Source organism: Ooceraea biroi, chromosome 9 (genome assembly GCF_003672135.1).
Source record: "Ooceraea biroi isolate clonal line C1 chromosome 9, Obir_v5.4, whole genome shotgun sequence".
In the NCBI taxonomy this organism is placed as follows: Eukaryota; Metazoa; Arthropoda; class Insecta; order Hymenoptera; family Formicidae; genus Ooceraea; species Ooceraea biroi.
Genome location: NC_039514.1, coordinates 3,582,921 through 3,602,372, shown reverse-complemented (window position 1 = coordinate 3,602,372; position 19,452 = coordinate 3,582,921). Strand labels below are relative to the sequence as shown.

The following is a 19,452-nucleotide window of genomic DNA, read 5'->3' as shown; positions in this document are numbered from 1 at the left end:
TCGTCGATTACTATTATAGAAGAAGAAGAAATAATTGCAAAGAATACAATACGACAAGAAAACACAATTGACTCGGAAGTTTTAACTGAAGAATTTTATAATGATGAAAAGCAATTATCTTTGACAAGTAATACATACAACTTTTTGTTATTTTAATATTATTCATTAGTCTATATTCTAATATATTAATCTGACAAGAACGAAAATCCAATATTCTGCATTTCCAGATGTAGAACCATCTCCTGGAACATCACATCAAAGTGATACTAGTATATACACTCCGCTTGGTATGTATATACCAGTTATTTTACATAGATTTTAGTAAATACATCATTTTCTTTATGTAAAATTAATAAAAATTTCTCAATCATCCGTGTAGCTCATGAGAAGAAAAATAGAAAAAAAATTTAATTTACTGATGGCGGAAGTAAAACTTTGGAAAATAATTCTCTGGAACACATCAAAAAGCAACGTGTTGAAGAACTGACAAATAAAGACATTGAAATAGCCGAAATAAAATTACAAAGAGAAAAAAATTTGCTAGCTCACGAAAAGGCCCTTCAAGAATTAACCCTCCAACATTTGAAGGAAATGTACGAATTACAGTATCGCGAAATGGAAGCTAAATTAATAGAATTAGAATTAGAGAAACAAAAATCAAATTGTAATTAATTTTGTAACCAATCTTGCTTGACGTTTTCTTGTTATATATTTCGTTGTATGGCTTTCATGTTTGTTCACAGTTTCAATATATTTATGTTCAGTATTAAAAAGATATTTATGTTCATGTATCATATTTATCGTGTTATTGTTATTGTACTTACTTATGAATTATTATGTATTGAATAAATTGAACAAAAATAAAATTACATTTTTACTATCTTTTTTAAAATAGATAATGTGTTATGTGCTTCTACATAAATTGGTATTCTCTTAACTTAAAGAACTATAACAAGAAAAATGCAAATATGTAAATAATAATATGTAAGTAATAAAATCCCGGTCTCGGCTGTCCGCGCTCCCGTACATTTTTCTCTCTCTTATAATACAATATATACATAAATTCAGGCAAACAGTCTGTCAATAAGAGCAGCACGTACTGCGAAGCTTTCTCCTGGCTGCCATTGAGGCGGATCGATTTGAATTTCTTCAATTTCTTCATACGGCTCCAAATCTTCTGGCAAGATATTGTCATAACGAAGTGATAAATTGTGTAGAACAGCGCATGCCATTATAATCGTAGTATTGCATATCAGCTTATTACTAAGACCTTTGGATAAACAAAGAAATCGACGTTTCCACACACCGAACGTTCTTTCTACAATTTGTCTAGTTCTTCCATGAACGAGATTATATCTTATTTCTGCATCGGTAGTTGGATTTGCTATCGGTGTTAATAAAAATGGCAAGCAAGGATATCCTGCATCTCCTACAAGTGAACCAGTCAAATTCCGTTGAGCATATCGTATACATATAATCTTGAATTTTGAAAAATTCTGCTGTCATGTTGGCTTCCAGGCCATTGTGGTACAACATCTAAAAATTCCATGTGAGGTCCAACAACTGCTTGCACATTAAGAGAGAAATATCCTTTTCGATTTCTATATACTTCCGGAATTTCGTAAAATTTTGTATTAGTCAAACGAATATGGGTGCAATCAATAGCTCCGTCGATAGATGGTAGACCATTTTTATTTATAGTAGTTCCTATTTGTCGAAACAGTATTCGATTTTCAAGTTCTTTTTCTTCATTTACTGGCATCTTAATAATATTAAACATTTCACTTGCAAGTAATCTGGATATTTTGTAGACAATCCGAGATACGGTTGAATGGAAAGTGATAGCAAATCTCCTGCGACAAGCTAGTGCAATAACATAATTTTTTATTAAAAAATATTGATGAAATTAAGCAACAGCTACTTTACCGAACTTGACAGAAAATGTTCGGTAGGACTTGGGGTCTGAGATCAGAAATAGTCTGTCATCAGACCTCAAATCACTTCTATTGTATGGGGTATGGTATATATAATTACAATATTTTCGGTACAATTATTATTTATTTATATTACATTTATTATTTATATTTTACAATTATTATTTATATTTTTTTATTTTTTACATTTTTTGTGTGTGCACGCGTGTGAGTGTGCGTGTGTGATTATTTTATATATGAAAAATATGTAAAATAAGAACTTACCTGATAACTTGATGTTGCATAAAAGTGTAAACACACCAAAAGCTGGAAAACTGGAGTTACTGGTAATCCACGGTTGTTAACTTTCATAAGAGGCTCGTGTATTTTTGGTAATATTCCTTGTAAAATGCTGTTCTTGTTAAACCGGTATCGCCTTTTGAATTCCATATCATTATAATATTCGAGTGGATTTTGCATATCTCTTATATATCGTTTTGGAGCACGTATTCTTTCTTCTAATTCTTCATCAGAATCTTCGGAAAATATTTCACACACATCGGGAACATCGATATTAGGAAGATCTATTCTATTTAAATGATCCATTTTTTACGCAAAGAGAATAACCTGTCAGATATTGATATATCAAATGCCAATTAAGTAGCACTTAAATCATCTCGGACCTTGACTTGATGAAATAGAACTTATTTGCGTACTTATTAGCCAATAAGTTCGTGTTAAATAACTATGAATACATACGTACTTGAGATGGTACTTATTAAAAATAAGTCACGACTATGAATACATCGAATGCCATATAAGTCTGCTTGTAAATAAGTCTAACTTCAAGAAGCACATCTTATTCCTGTTGACTCAAGTTTAAGCGAAGTTTCGACTATGCATCAACAGGCAGATTTGAGCATTGACTTGAGTCTTACTTATATATAAGTTGTGACTATGAATACCGGCCATAATCTACTCTTAATAAATATGATTATTAACTTATCAACTGAAATCCTGTATTTTAGTATTTCTCATGCATAATATTGTAATTAATCTTTTTTTCAGATGCATGTGGCAAACAAAATAAAGGAAATTTTTCGAGGTCAAAAATCACAGGCTCCATAAGTACATGGCTTCGAAGTACTTCAAAGAGGAGAGCATAAATAATTCTGATTTGCCAAGATAATACAAGATTTTTCAAAGGTCAATTATCTCCCCTAGGTACAGATACCTTTTTGTTATGTTTTTTGCAATGGTCACAATAGGTTATCAAAGGAAAATATATGAAATTATATAAAAATTTGTTTTACAGGTGACAAGGGGTGACAACGCAAGCGGGACTATACGAGTGCAGATTATGACTAACAGATGAGTCGATATTCGTACGGCTATCCGCAGATGCAAGGACAGTTCTTGCAATCTAACCTGCTCAATATTACCTGATCAATATTTCGAGCAGCAGGTTCAATATATAAACAGCAGAAAATGCTTACCCTGGATGCAGGAGTCTGGCAATCGACGCAAGCTACTGCGGCATCTCTGACGAGTGCGCCCTTGCCACTGGACTAACAGCCCACTATAGTAACATACACCATGTCACAGCACTATCCTATGCAATCAAATTGGCCTGCTAATTGTTACGTATGAAATAGTTGTCCCGAGCTCCGTGAGAAGATCGTTTCGACATATACCTACCACAACATTTACATTCGAGCTGATGATGTAAAATTATAAACTAATCGTTTTTATGATTAAGATGTGATTTCTCTTAAGGGGAGACATACACCTAGAAGGATCAAAAAGAGACTAAACTTTGCGAATTTTTTCCGGAAAAACGGAAAGAGATAGAGAGATCGGGTTTGTTTCTGTGTAAAGATCATAGTTTTCTCTATTAAAAACTTTGTGTTTTATTGTGTTGTATTTATTGAATTTTATTGTTCCAAAATTCAAAATGGCGGCGCTATGCTACAGCTTCTAACTCCTAATTTTAAAAACGGCGTTTGCGGTGACAACCGTGGCTCCTACAGTAATCATCTGAAAGCAAAATCACCTTAAGGGTTATAAAGGTAAAACATAAATCTAGTCTTTGACATAGCCGTTTTTCGAAATATTGTGTTTGGACAAAATGGCAGCCGGTCAAAGTTGACATAACGATTTTTTGACCAAAAATGTCGCACATTGTTAGCTACAGAAAATAAACTAAGCATCGGGGAAAAAATCCTACGTCAAAGACTAGTTTTTAGTGTCTAGAAAAAGTGTGTAAAACTGCAAGCCGATCGGTCGAACCATTTTCAAGATATAGTTGTCACGCGTTTTGAAAACCTCATTTTGAGAAAAACGCGTTTAAAGTTTTATGTTAGGTTTACATAACGAAAAGATGACAAATTTTATATTTACACTGAATCATCTACTCCAGGACTATATAGTAAACCCTCTGCCGAAGTAGATATTTCTAGAAAGTCCCTCTGTTCTTGGCGACGTATTCTCTCCTCTCTCGTACTGCTTAGCGTAGACGTGCTATAGCTCTTCTCTTCCTGTTCCATCTGAATGCCGGTTCTTAGGCAGTGGAGGTTTCTTTGCTCTCGATTTTCGAATATTTTCCGATGTTCAGAGATCTCTAGATCATTTCCTGCGATCCATTTCTGTCGTATTATTTTGCTGTACTATTTGATTCTTTCGATTGCTCGTCCGGACAAGAACTGCTGTGGAACCGACTGTTTGTGTTTTCCAAGCAGATCTGATGCTTGGTATTGGTATATAATAAATATAAAAGGGAGGGGAAAGAACCCTAACCAGAGGGATCTTTCGTTTTACACCTGTGAAAACCGAAATGACCCTAGCGCGCTCGAACGGACTCGAATATACTTACGTGTAACTTTTATATTACTGGCCAGATCGATTTATAACTGCACAAAAATATTCTTAAGATATCATACTTTGAAAATATATATAGAAAAAAATCAATTTTTTTACCCTTCTAGGTGTATGTCCCCCCTTAATTGAATCAAATATAAAAGAAAAAAGAAAGATATGCAATTGATATTATGTTAGTCTTTTTTTGTACACAATCGATTCGTTCACATGGCTGACAAACATTCTTAATTTTCATTTATACATTTTCTGTCATAGACGAGCGTTACGTTATATGGAGACATAAATATTTAAATATGATATAATGATTAAATAGTTTGCGATGGCAAACCACTGCTACACAATTTAAAATTACATTAGGTTTCATGATCATGTGGGCATATTATGCGACATTGAACAAGGTATATCTCCAAACTTTTTCTCGTGGCCCCCGAAATTGAAACGAGCTCCGCACCTGTTGTGCTGTACAAATGACGTATGTATGCGGCAATTATTTGAGTTGTTGATACCTTTTTAATATTTTGGTCACTGACATCTCTAAATCGAGATATCAGTCCTCTCACTCCTTTCTCTTCAATCTTGGATCAATAAATAACGTGCGTGACAAATGTTGAACTGAGATAAATATGGAAAGTAATATTGGATATGTTAAGTAGTGGACGGAAAAATATAACAAGGGACTTTATGTTTAAGTTGGCAGCGCGTAAAGTTTTCGCGGTTATTACGGAGGTTGGCCCCCTCTTTTTATATGGTTAGATTCGTTCGTTCGCTCTTGGCGTAATCATTACGTAAAAGTGTATTTCTCAGTTTTATATAATAAACGTATTTCTCAGTATTACAACTCTGCGTATTCAAGCCTTAACAGGATATAGTTGGTAAGGTAGAAGAGCGATCAGCTAATTACGGCAACTGTGATGTAGCTAGACTTTAGATGCTAAGATGTGCGACGCTAACAAATTTTGCGAGAGTTCAGTAACGAATTACGACTTTATCTCGTTGTGTGATATTTATTGTCGGTTAATGTATAAAATTTCGCTGTGATTCTCTTCAGAGAAGAATATTAGAAGAGAGAATGTATGTATGTGTGCATATGTACGCGTACGTGTGTTTTACTAAAGACATCAGTGAATCGAGATTCCTTTGTACGAGTGCAAGCTCAAATGCTTTAATTACTGCGACGTTGTATGTTAAATGGCTCTCTTTGTATACTTTGTCTGTTATCATGTTGTCGGTGTATCCAGTAAACGAAAATGGATTGAAAAATATTAATTTGAACGTTCGTGAATGCGTACTTCTGAAAATCTATATCCATTTCAAAACCTAATGTCTTTGTCCATCCATTTATAGGAATTAAATGAAGCATATTTTCTATGCCTTTCAATCCAAAAATAAGTTTGTTTTAAAAAGTGAATACTGCTTAAGTCAAGATTCTGGATAGAAAATGCAATGTATTAAAATAAGTATATATTAAAATACATAATATTGTGTATTATTTCATGACTATTTATTTCAATAACTTTTCTCTCACTATATTAATCTACGCGCTTATAAAGCGCTTATAATACGCTTATTGTTGGAAGGTTGAGAAGTAGACCACATAGGATATCAATATAAACTTTAATGCTTGCCTTGTGCAATAATATTTGTTTAGATACACACGAAGAAGTAGATTGTAACGCACGTGGTCGAGGTAACACAAGGAAGAACTACCGCGCAACGCGAAACAATCCACTACGCACAGCGCTTCGCATCGCCGAAAAACGAAATTAATATAACGCGAAGATTGACCATGTAGTTTGATAAACTATATAATCTAACACGCCCCTTTCAATCCGAGCGTAGAATAACTCAACTTAACAAATTGCACAAAAATTATACGTAACGCTTTAATCCTATCTTCTCCGTACACTCTTCATGCTTCGACTTGGGCAAAGCCTTTGTAAATACGTCCGCAGTCATATTTGCAGAAGACAAATAGTTTAACCGCAATTTTTTCTCTTTGATAGCTTGACGCACAAAGTGGTAACGAATATCTATATGCTTTGTTCGTGAATGCATGACTGGATTCTCGGCCAAACTGATAGCACCGCGATTATCGTAATACAAATTAACATCAGATAATTCGTTAAATCCTAACTCGTTTAAAGCTGATCGTAAGTAAATAGTCTCTTTCGTGGCCTCCGCTAGAGCCATGTACTCGGCCTCCGTCGACGACAAGGCTACAGTACGTTGCTTCTGCGATCTCCAACTAATGGCGGCACCCGACAACAGGAAGACATATCCTGTATACGATCTTCGGTCGTTTAAGTATCCGCCCCAGTCGGCATCAACATACCCTTGAACGGGCTCTTTAGAATATCTATAACATAAACTATAATTAATCGTACCTCGAAGATATCTTAACACCCTTTTAGCTATAGTCTAATGTTCTTCGGTGTAACCGTGGTTAAATTGCCCTAGATAACTTGCTATATAAGCAATGTCCGGTCGGGTCGCCACGGCTAAGTACATCAATGCTCCGACGAGTTGTCGATAAGGTCTTTCGCACCCTTTCCCCTCATCATTCGTCCTGCTTGAACCCTTCCTCTTTCCTGCGCTGACCTCGGCCGGGGTTGATACTGGATGCGCTTGCTCCATTCCAAAACGCTCCAATATGTTGCTAATATAAGTACGCTGAGACAACGTAATTCCATACTCGGACTGAGTCATCTCGATACCCAGGCAATTTGTAGCTTCTCCCAGGTCTTTTATCTGGACCTCTCTGGATAGCCTGTCCACCATTTCTTCAATCCAATCTGTGTCGTCTGAGGCAAACAGTATGTCGTCAACATACACTAGTAATAGCGATAACTTTCCTCCTCGTTTCGATGTGTATAGACACGGATCCGCAGCAGTCGGCGTCAGCCCGAGTTTTCTGAGGATTTTGTCCAGATGAATATTCCACTGCCTTCCAGCTTGAAAAAGACCATAAAGAGCACGCTTAAGTAGACACACTTTGTCCCCATCTCGTATGTCATTTAACATGCGTTCGGCCTTATCTCTTGTAGCATCATTTTCTCCATCTCCTCGTGCAATTAGTCGCAATATGGAAGTCAATTCCTTTGGCAGTTCCATATGCACTTGCTCGTCTAAATTGCTGTTTAGATATGCCGTCACGACATCAACTTGTCGAATAGTCATCTTCAAATGTACAGCAATAGCAACTAATAAACGCAATGACTCGAGTCTAGCCACGGGCGCAAAACTCTGTTCGAAATCGACTCCAGGTTTCTGACTGAAACCTTTAGCTACTAATCTAGCTTTTCTACGAGTCACTTTGTCTTCTATATCCGATTTGCTCGTCAATACAAATCTGCTGCCGATAACGTTTCTCCTTTCTGGTCGATCCACAATCTTCCAAGTGTCTCTATCCAGGATCTGCCTGACTCTCGAACCAATGCATCTTTCCATTCGTCCGCATGCGATCCGTTAAGTGCACTATCCAAAGAAACTTCGGTCATACCTAAGAATGACTGAATGATATTTGCCTCATGAAATATCTCTTCTTCATCCGTGTTGTTATCTTGAGGTCCCTCCGTTGATCGTCCTTTCTCACTCAGATGATCACGTTTCTTGGATAAACTACGAAGATAGTATCGACTCGTCGATTGACTAACAGGCTCCGCTCCCGCTTCGCGTGAACAACTCGGTATTGTATCCTCCACTTCTGATTTGACCAATTCAGAATTTTGCGTTGCAGAAGTTGTAAATTCTTTGATTGCACGTTCCGATTCCTCTTCTGTAGGAATAATTCTGCTGGCTGACTCGTCAACATTATTCGACCCTCCGATGTGACTATTCTCATTTAAGAACATAACGTCTCTCGACACGACTTTAGTCTTTCTTTCGGGGATTCATATACTATATCCTTTTGTAAGATCTGAGTATCCAAGTAGTATACCCTTCTCTCCTCTTGCATCAAATTTTTCTTTTCCTGACGCCTTCTGTTCCTATCGTTCTTAGGTGTCCAAGTTGCGGTACACGACCTTTCCATCTTCTATAAGGACTGTCTCCGTCTAAGCTACTAGAGGCACACCTGTTTCTCAAATATCCGGCTGTGTGAACAGCCTCGGCCCAAAAGGAAATACTCAACTTCGCATGAAGAAGAATGCAATGCGCCATCTCGACTAATGTGCGATTCATGCGCTCCGCAACCCCGTTTTGCTCTGGGGTGTGTGGCGCTGTGAATCGACATTGAATTCCATGAGTCTTGAGAAAACTATCAAAAGCTTCGTTTCGAAATTCTCGACCATTATCCGACTGTAGGTACGCAATCTTCTCACCAGTACACCTCTCAACTCGTGCTTTATACTCCTGAAAAGTCTTCAAAGCGTTACTCTTTTGGCGTAAAAGATACACTTCTGTCCACCTGGTACAGTCGTCGACAAACGTCATGAAATATCTTGAGCCTTCTTTAGACACGTTGCGCATCGGACCACACAGATCCGTATGAACTATTTCCAATTTTCTGGTTGCTCAACAGTGAGTTTCACGGAATGGCACACGGGTCTGCTTGCCTTTAATACAAGTCTCACAAGGATTATTATGCATAGATTATTATGCATAAAAATTGGAAAACCACTAAAAAGCCATTGTAGCGCGTTATAATACATTAATTACAATACTTTTCAGATATTTCATAACGTTAGCTATTAGACATACTATATATACATAAATAATTAAAGGTGTCCTTATAACAATATATTTTATGTACATCGTTGCATTAAGGAGATCAATTAGATATAGGAGCATTTAAAATTTTTTGAATACAATAAAATTTCGTTATAAACAAATGAATTTTGTAATAACAATTACATTTATGATATATTTAATTATACGATTATATAGTCATTTGCGAGTATAACAAAAATGCATAGAACATTTGAGGGCATTTGTTATGAAAAAACCATAAGTCATTGTTTATAATAATTGAAGGAATAAGGTTAGATGAATAAAAAGTATATAATAATGGTCCATAGACCATATCAAAGGACCGTAGGAATTTGAAATTTCAAAATTGTCGAAATTTTTATTTGTTAACTAAGCGATGAAAATCTTAACCGTTGAGAAATAATTGTTTATAACTATATAGGGTTTTATTGAGTAATAAGAGGAACTCAACGGTTAGATACGTTGCGCATCGGACCACACAGATCCGTATGAACTATTTCCAATTTTCTGGTTGCTCGACAGTGAGTTTCACGGAATGGCACACGGGTCTGCTTGCCTTTAATACAAGTCTCACAAGGATTATTCGCACTGCCAGATCTTAGTTTAATACCTTCAACCGTACCTGCGTTGATCATCTTTATAGACAGGGTTTGTTTAAATGGCCCATTCACTGATGCCACAGGTCAAGATCTTCGGCCTGCCCCTCGTGCGCTGCATTTGCCATTGCGCTATCTTCCCGAACGAAGTACAAATCACCTACACGATCCGCAACCATTTTGACTGTGCCTTGTTGATCTCGAATTACAGCTCCTTTCTTCTCGAAAATAACTTCGTGGCCACGGTCCGTGATTTTTGATACCGACATCAAGTTCATCCACACATCAGGTGCGAGCAATGTATTTTGCAACGTTATGTCGCGTCCTTTCACTCCGTCAAATGCTTGTATCCGCACATCTCCTTTGCCAGTGATATCCGCTGAGTCATTACTAGCCAGACTCAGTCGTCCATAATTTGCATCGACTTGTTTCGTGAATAACTCTTCATTCCTGCAAATATGAGAGGTACAACCACTGTCTAAGCACCATCTTACCTTTTCGTTTACTGCGTTCACATTCAAAGCCGCATCCTGTTTCTTATCGTATGCAAGGAACATATCTCCTGCAGTAGCTGCTTTTTTTTCACGTTCCTCAGCCCGTTTAGGACATTCATAAACTTTGTGTCCCACGACTTGACATTTGTAACACCTAATCTTCTTCGTAGAATCAGATTCTCCTCGGCGATGATTGCTCTTCTCTTTGTTGTTCTCCTTTTTCGATGGATACTGCTTCTTCATTTTCTTTGACCGACATGCCACCATAGCATCCGTAGCGTTGGTCTCCTTCTGTAATCGGGCTTCACTCTTCTATAATTTTCACTTTTAAGGCCTCAGCATTCGGTAACTTATCGTGCGATTCTATGGCACAACGAAAATTTTCGTAGCTAGCCGGTAAACTATACAATAACATGATAGTTAGCAAATCCTGGTTTATTTGAACGCCCATTGTGCCCAACTTATCAACGGCATCAAAATACTTTCGCAAATGTTTTTGAACATCCTGACCTTCCTGTAGTCTTTGCAACGTCAGCTGCTTTAATAACGTCGCCTTGCGAGCTGGTCCTTTAGACGCATGAATGCTTTCCACTTTTAACCAAATGTCCCGAGACATAATACATCCACGAACTTACTGTAATTCGTTCGAACTAATGGACAAAATCAAGTCAGATTTGGCCATTTTATCTTTCTTCAACCAATTCTTCAATTCTGCTTCCTCTCGTGCGTCTCCTTCCACAACTGTCGGTGGCAGCAGCTCACCACTAGCATACTTCCACGTATCGTTCTTTGTCATTAACGCCTCAATCTGCATGCACCACGAATCATAGTTATCTTTAGTGAGCGCCTCAATCCTCACTTGATTCGCTCGCTCAATAGCCGCTTTTAACGAAATTATCTCCTCTAACTGAATGGTTCGCTTTATAAACCCTTCCGAAAGCGCGGCCACGAATTGCGAGCAAGCAATTTTATCGCGCACCTCGTGCGAGCACTCCGGATACGCCAGTCTGGAGAGACGCTCCAGATCCGCGCCGAGAGTTGAGAAATCCTCACCGAATCTTTGTTTACGGTTTATGAATTGATAATAATAATTCTGTGCGAACTCACTCTCACCGAACCGCAATTCTAGCTTCGATTTTAATTCCGGGAATTCTAACAATTCGACATCCGCGACGGAATCGAGAACAGCTCGAGCCTTGCCTCTGAGACTCGACGCTAGCGCAACCGCTTTTGCGGACTCGTTCCAATCGTTCGCGCGCGCGATCAACGAAAATTGCGCGAAAAATTCGCGCAGCGGGACCGTACCGTCGAAAATATCCGGCTTTAATTTATAACCGAGATTCCTGCGGGCGCCGCCGTCCCCCCCTGCACTCACGTTCGCGGATCGTTCGGAAATTTGAGGAACACTTCGCTCTACGAGGCGTTGCTCCATCCGCTGCATTTCCGCCTGCATCTGCTGCCGTTCCTGTCGCTCCTGGTGTCGCTCCTCGCGGAACTGCTTCAGCTCCTCCAACACCATTCGGAGAGCGTCTGAATCCGCGACAGCAGACATCGGTGTCTGTGCTCGCGTTCTCCTCGGGAAATGTGTCGTTGTCATGTCGCTTTTATCCGTCCGCTTTTCCGCTTCCTTACTCAGAAACGCTCGTCCGATTCGATCCCGGACGAGCCCCCAAAATGTTGCGTCCGGGCGGACTCCGGCTCGACGCACACACTCGCGCTCGCTCGCACTCACTCGCAGAGACACTCGCGCACGAATAAGACAACACTTTTACGAAAGAAACGATCACTCTTTATTATAATGAGAGCGGGATGCGATACACGTTCGTCGATGACCACGTCACGTCCGAATCCGTCTCTTTCTTGTTTATTTATTCTCCCTGGCGATCCGTCGCCAGGACGCTCGCGTCTTCCTCGCCGACAGCCGATCCGACGACGCTCAGCTGATCGGCAGCTGACCGGTTCTTCGTTATGCCGAGTGGCCAATCCGGACATAACACTATTTAATAGTTCCAACTGTTGAGGCAATTGACTCTTTTGAAAAGCCCGCGTTATTATTTTAGTTACCACCTCATTTGTATTTTTTGGTTGAGGGCGTTATATCGTTTTTTTGTTTCTCCCCTCCTTTTTTATTAGCGCTCAAGAACGTGTAAACGTATATCTTATAAGTCTTTGTTCAGAAAATATATCACAATTAATCACCATAATCCTTTGTGAAAACCGATTTCTATCCGAACCTTAACAGGTTATGGGCCCAGGCGTGTCGGGTGGTGTATTCTTTGTGTGATAGTTTTCGTAGAAAAGTGAGCAAGCGAGCGACGTTCTTGACATAACCTCTAACCACGTAAGCGAGGGATCAGAGGTAGAAATTATGGAAAACGAACTCGTCAAAATTACACATCTGAAGGGAGCGGAAAATTGGGCTTCGTGGAAATTCCAAGTTCGTGTCATTCTCAACGCCAGCGGTGCATGGAGCCTTGTGAACGGTGAAATAGCCAAACCCGAGGCAGTATCGAATGCAGGTGCCGCAGCCACGACAACGTACGAGAGAGATACAGCAGCATGGTTGAAAGCGGACCGAATCGGACAAAAAGTTATAGGGACATCGGTAGGACCTCAAGCCCTCCTGTACATCATAAATTGTGAAACCGCAGCTGAAATGTGGAACAAACTGAAATCTGTGTACGAACCAAAGTCGGAAGTGAATATACACATGCTACAACAAATATGGTACAGCGCAAAGATGAGCCCCACAGACAGCGTCGCGTCTTACATAGCGAAACTAGAGGATACAGCACACAAACTCGAGGTCATGGGTGAGAAAGTTTCCGATAACATGATTATAACAAAGATTCTCATGACTCTGCCCCACAGCTACAATCATTTTGTGAGTGTATGGGAGTCAACTGCTCAAACTGACAGGACGCTGGCAAATCTCACATCCAGACTCGCCATTGAGGAGATGAGACACAATACTGGAGAAAACTCAGAGGGAACCGCTCTCGCCACGAACAAATTTCAGAAAAAACCAGGAAAAGGAAAAGGTAGAGGCAAAGGTGTTGCAAGGCCAGGCGAATGTTACTCGTGTGAAAAACCCGGTCATTGGGCAAGAGAATGTCCTGAAAAGAAAAAGAATCCTAGCAACGAATCAAGCAATAAAGCGAAAGGAGATGCACTAGTGGTTGAAATTTTAGCATCCACAACAGAGCAGTACGAACATAAGGACGCGTGGTTCCTAGATTCAGGGGCAAGTGACCACATGTCTGCCCGACGAGAATGGTTCATTAATTTTAAGGCCCTTGAAGAAGAAATACCAGTGCGTATCGGTGATGGAAAATACATACCTGCAGTCGGAAGAGGCGACATAAACATTCTCGCATTCAATGGTCATCTGTGGAGTGAAAAACATCTCTTTAATGTGCTTTTTGTGCCCCAGCTCAAATACAATCTGTTTTCAGCAGGAGCAGCATTAGACAAGGAACTGGAGTTGCAGTCGAACAACCTGGGGTGCAAGTTAAAAAGGAGTGGAAAGACTGTCTTAGTTGGAGAGCGAAGAGGCAAGCTCTACTGTATTAAGTTGAAGGTTATCCTTGAACAAACAGACCCTGAAGCACAAGCAGCAATATGCACATTTCGTGATTGGCACGAGCGGATGGTACACCAGAACGCAAGGCATGTGAAGAAATTTTTGAAGCAGGCAAACATCGAGACATCAGTTGAAAAGGAATTCTTCTGTGAATCGTGTGTCGTAGGGAAGATGCACCGAACCCCTTTCCCAAAGAGTGAAACTAAGGCGCACGAGGTTGGAGAACTCATTCATGCGAACCTATGCGGACCCATGCAGGAAGATTCAGTGGAAGGTTCGCGTTATTTCCTACTTCTCAAAGACGATTACTCTCAGATGAGGACAGTGTTTTTCATCAAACAAAACTCCGAGGTCAAAAGCTGCCTTACCAATTTCTTTAAACGATGCGAGAAGATTTTGCCACACGGTGTCCAGACTCTGAGAACAGACAACGGGCTTGAGTTCGTCAACCGTGAGATCGGTGAACTAACAAGAAGTCATGGAATAAGACATGAGAAGACCGTACCGTATAGTCCTGAACAGAATGGGGCAGCCGAGAGGGAGAATCGAACCGTCGTCGAGGCAGCGAGGACACTACTACATGCGAAGAGGCTGAACATCAAACTGTGGGCAGAAGCTGTCAACACGACTGTGCATGTTCTGAATAGGACAGGACCGAGCTCTGTGAAAGGGAAAACACCTTACGAGCTATGGTGCCAAAAGCAGCCCAATATTAGCTATCTGAGAATATTCGGAGAAGAAGTGTTCGTGCATACGCCCAAAGAAAAAAGACAGAAATGGGACCCGAAAGCCGAAAAAGGATTGCTGATCGGATACGAAGAAGAGACAAAAGGATACCGCGTCTGGTTCCAAGAACAAATGCGGGTCCGTGTTTGCAGGGATGCCAGGTTCACAAATCGTCGCCACGATGAAAAAGAAGCGGACGACAGCAATTACATACTCCTGGAAACACCGAAAAGAGAATTAGCACCAGAGGAAATGGTAAACATCGATGTCGAGGGATATAACGAGAACGAGGAAGTGATCCATGAGATCGAAAACGATCAAGAGCCATATGCAGTCCAAGAGGATCGTGAAGAACAACTGCATGAATTCGAGGACGATCAAGAAGAATTTTACGAAATTGAAGACGATTCAGAAGTGAACGAAGATGCGGTGGAACAGCATCGTGGATATAACCTACGAAATAGAAATGTAATCCAGATACCTGGAAGATACAGAGACGCACAGCTAAGTGTCAGCTGTCCAGCTGAGGGTGACGAACCATGTACGTACGAAGATGCCGTGAACTGCGATGAAGGGGCCTCATGGAAGCAGGCCATGGACGAAGATATAAGATCACTCGAACAGAATCATACATGGACATTTGTGGATCCCCCAGACGACCAGAAAATCATCAACAATCAATGGACGTTTAGGATCAAAAGAAAAGCTGATGGCAGCAATCGTCGCTTCAAAGCAAGACTCGTAGCTCGAGGCTTTACCCAACAATATGGTATCAATTATGGAGAAACGTTCAGTCCCGTTGCAAGGTTTGACTCCATCAGAGCTATTCTTGCGGTCGCAGCGTGCTCGAAGATGAAACTGCAGCAGTTCGACATCAAGACCGCATTCCTGCACGGTGATCTAGAGGAGACGATCTTCATGAGGCAGCCGATAGGCTACGACGACGGAACCAAACGTGTCTGCAAACTAAACCGAAGCCTATACGGTTTGAAACAGGCTTCGCGCTGTTGGAACAAGCGGTTTACGGAATCATTGAGCAAGTTTGGGTTAAAAGCAACAGAAGCAGACCCATGCGTCTTTACATCGAACAAAGGAGAATCTCGTTTAATTTTGGGCATTTACATTGATGACGGAATAATCGCCACGACAGACGAAAGACAGAAAATTTCTCTGTTGCAGGAACTACGGAAGGAGTTCGAGGTAATAACCGACGCAACGGACACATTCCTTGGTCTGCAGATCGAGCAAAAAGAAAGCGGCGCCATATTTATACACCAGGAAGCGTACACGAACAGAATTCTAGAGCGATTCAGGATGGAAGCCGCCAATCCGGTGGCCATACCAGCAGACAAGCAGCACGAGGTATCCGAGGCGGAGAGCAGGGAAGCCGTAAACGTACCCTACCGACAGGCGGTCAGGAGCCTGATGTTCTTGTCTGTGACTTCGAAACCGGACATCACATACGCTGTCAATAAGGCCAGCCAATTTCTCGAACGACCTCGGAGGGTGCACTGGAATGCAGTCAAGCGCATCCTCAAGTACCTTAAAGGTACATTACGTCACGGACTCTACTTCGAGGGTGGGAGTGACACGAAGATCCTTGCCTACAGCGACGCCGACTACGCCGGAGACATAGGAACCAGGAAATCAACAACTGGCTACGTTTTGAAGCTTGGATCATCAACAATCACATGGGGCTCGCAGCTGCAGAAGATAGTAGCACTGTCGACAACTAAGGCCGAGTACGTAGCGGCCTGTCAAACAGTCAAGGAACTGATTTGGATGAAGAGACTGCTTCGCAGCCTGACACCCACGACACAGAAGGCTGAACTCCATGTGATAATCAGAGTGCTCTGAGATTGATAAAAAAACCCAGAGTTCCACAAGCGGAGCAAACATATAGACGTGCGATACCATTTCATACGAAATATGTACGCATCGAAGAAGTTTACTCTGGAATACATACTTTCAAACGAACAGCAGGCTGACATACTCACCAAACCGCTTACCAGAGATATATTTCAGCGACAGAGGGACATGCTATGTGTCCTAGATAAATCAAGCATATTTTAAACTGCGAGGTCACATCAAGTGGTCGCACAGGAGTCGAGACGATACCGTGCAATAGGCTTTCCAACAAGTCAAAGTGGGAGTAACACACTGAGGCAATTGACTCTTTTGAATAGCCCGCGTTATTATTTTAGTTACCACCATTTGTATTTTTTGGTTGAGGGTGTTATATCGTTTTTTTGTTTCTCCTCTCCTTTTTTATTAGCGCTCAAGAACGCGTAAACGTATATCTTACAAGTCTTTGTTCAGAAAATATATCACAATTAATCACCATAATCCTTTGTGAAAACCGATTTTTATCCGAACCTTAACACCAACTAATAATTATGCCGTGGTGCCTCGTCCGGATGGATTAAGAACTATGTAGTCATGCTGTGTTGACTGCATATCCAACAGAGTTTTAAAAACCATAAATAAAATGGAAAAACGGGGTCCTTCAGTCCCGTCGCGCGCACGTAACCTCATTGTGTTTTCTGTTCTTGCAGAGTCCACAGAGTTCGTTGTATTGTGTGTTTTTTCTTTCCTTTTTCTTCGTTCATCGCCTTCGCAATGACCATGTCAGGTTATCAGAGGCGACGCCCGCTGTTTTTCATCAGGGAATTGCACGCATACGCATCGGGAGCGATCCCGTGAGCGTCAGCGGATTGCGTCCGCGATCCTAACCTCTCTCGAAGTTCGCTCGGTATTTATCACATTATCTATTATTAATTAGTGCTTGTTTACTAATACTGTGCCCATTGTCGCACTGTTATATCGAATGTCGATTTTCATCTGCTGGTTTCGAGTGAGTATTTACGTCATTTTTATTGACAACAGCTACTACTGTTTCCTGTTACCGGTATATATACACATGTATGATTAGTGCAGCAAGGATTAGTGCAGCTTATGGCGCGTAAGGTGCTCACAAGGGTCGCCAAGCGGACTTCTAGTCTCCGCGTCGTTGCTATGAGAGCGACTTCTAACCTCGCAGAACTTCGAGGGAGTCGCCACGTGGGACCTTCGCGGGATCTTCGCGGGATCTTCCGGTTCTACGCCTTGTGGCTGGTTGGTGCAAGCCGTAAGCGAAATTTTTCGCTTATGCAGTGTCGTATCTCCCCGACATCCAGCGAGGTGTCGGAGGATACTCAAAGACCGGCGAGTCTTGCCCCACATGCGGGCATTACGACGGACCCGACGAGGTATCCGTACAGTTGACTCTCCGAACGGAACGTAGACGAGCAGACGGCCCTTGCTGGCCGGGGCGGTGACCTAGGTATGTCTCCTTCCCATCTTGCTCTTTGTAACAAGATGCACGATGAAGGAGGGCATAACCGACTGCTCACTTCTACTGTGTTCCGCTTCTCTCTCCCTTTTTCCCTCCCTTTTCAGTGAATGTCTCCCCGTTAGCGTTGGAGGACCTCACACTGTTACCGTCCTCAACCCGGTGGCCAGCGCGACGATCGGGCATGGCGGACCTGCGGAGTTCAGGTCCAGGTCGGCTTCTCTCCAAGAGAACAGCTTCCATCACCGCTACAGCACCGGGATTATCTATCTTCTTGGATGCTATTGCCATCGCGGTATTTTCCCGTCTTCGGGAGGGATTGAGGACTACCCTCTTCGGTGAGAGTAGCTTCTTTCAGCAGTGCACCGCAACCAGACCGGAACAGATTTGGTAATTTCATCAGCTCTATTATGGCGACTGCTTGGTCTAGTCAAATGACAACCGAGGTCCATTCTGTCCGTGCGGCGTTGAACTATTGGGGCAATGACCTTACGGGGTTCTCAAAGGTCGGATCTCCGTCTCCGAATGTCAGCAGACGGAGAAGGCACTGATGAAGCAGACGGATCAGCAAAATGGAAGTATCCGCTTGTTGACGGAATACCTTGTTTCGTCTCTTTCAGACGACGAGGATTGTTTCAGCTTGTTTGCCAGCCTCTACCACCGGCTCCTCCTTTTTGACAACGGTCTTGCTATTCGTGTCGGACCGCCGCCAAGCGCGTTCAGCAGTAAAGCAAGTGACGGGCAATCGGCTGGCCGAGCTGCATCCGATGTTTTTTGTCCCGACAGGCATTCACTTTAGCTTCCTCGACTTCACGAGTGAAATGATCTTCAGGTGACCCCAGTGGATCCATTTTTTCATCCGCAAGCGGTTATCGCTAATGGCTTGCAGAAACGGTTTGAGCGGCACCATCTATTGTGCAGTGTCTCCGAAGATGGCGTGTAATATGCCTTACCTGCAGGTTCATCAACCATCCGTCGGGCTTGTATCGCCCGACACGGTTCGACCTTTCTCTCCGTGCAGTGTCACGACGGCAGGGACAAAACAAATAGTCTCTCCGCATAATGTATCCTCGCATCACCAATCAAGGAAGGATTTTTCGCAGTGTGCCGCACCAGGACGTCGTCTTCCTGTTCCTGAGTTCGCACCCGACGCTACACCCGGCAGAATCAACGGGTTGTTTGACTGTCTGCATGAATCGAGAGCGAAAGATAACATTTGCTCTCA

At 41.6% G+C, this 19,452-nt stretch overlaps 1 pseudogene; it reads right to left on the bottom strand.

The window, feature by feature from the left end:
• Positions 1–925: 925 nt before the first annotated feature.
• LOC105275205 lies at positions 926–2,059 on the bottom strand (annotated as a pseudogene).
• Positions 2,060–19,452: the final 17,393 nt, after the last annotated feature.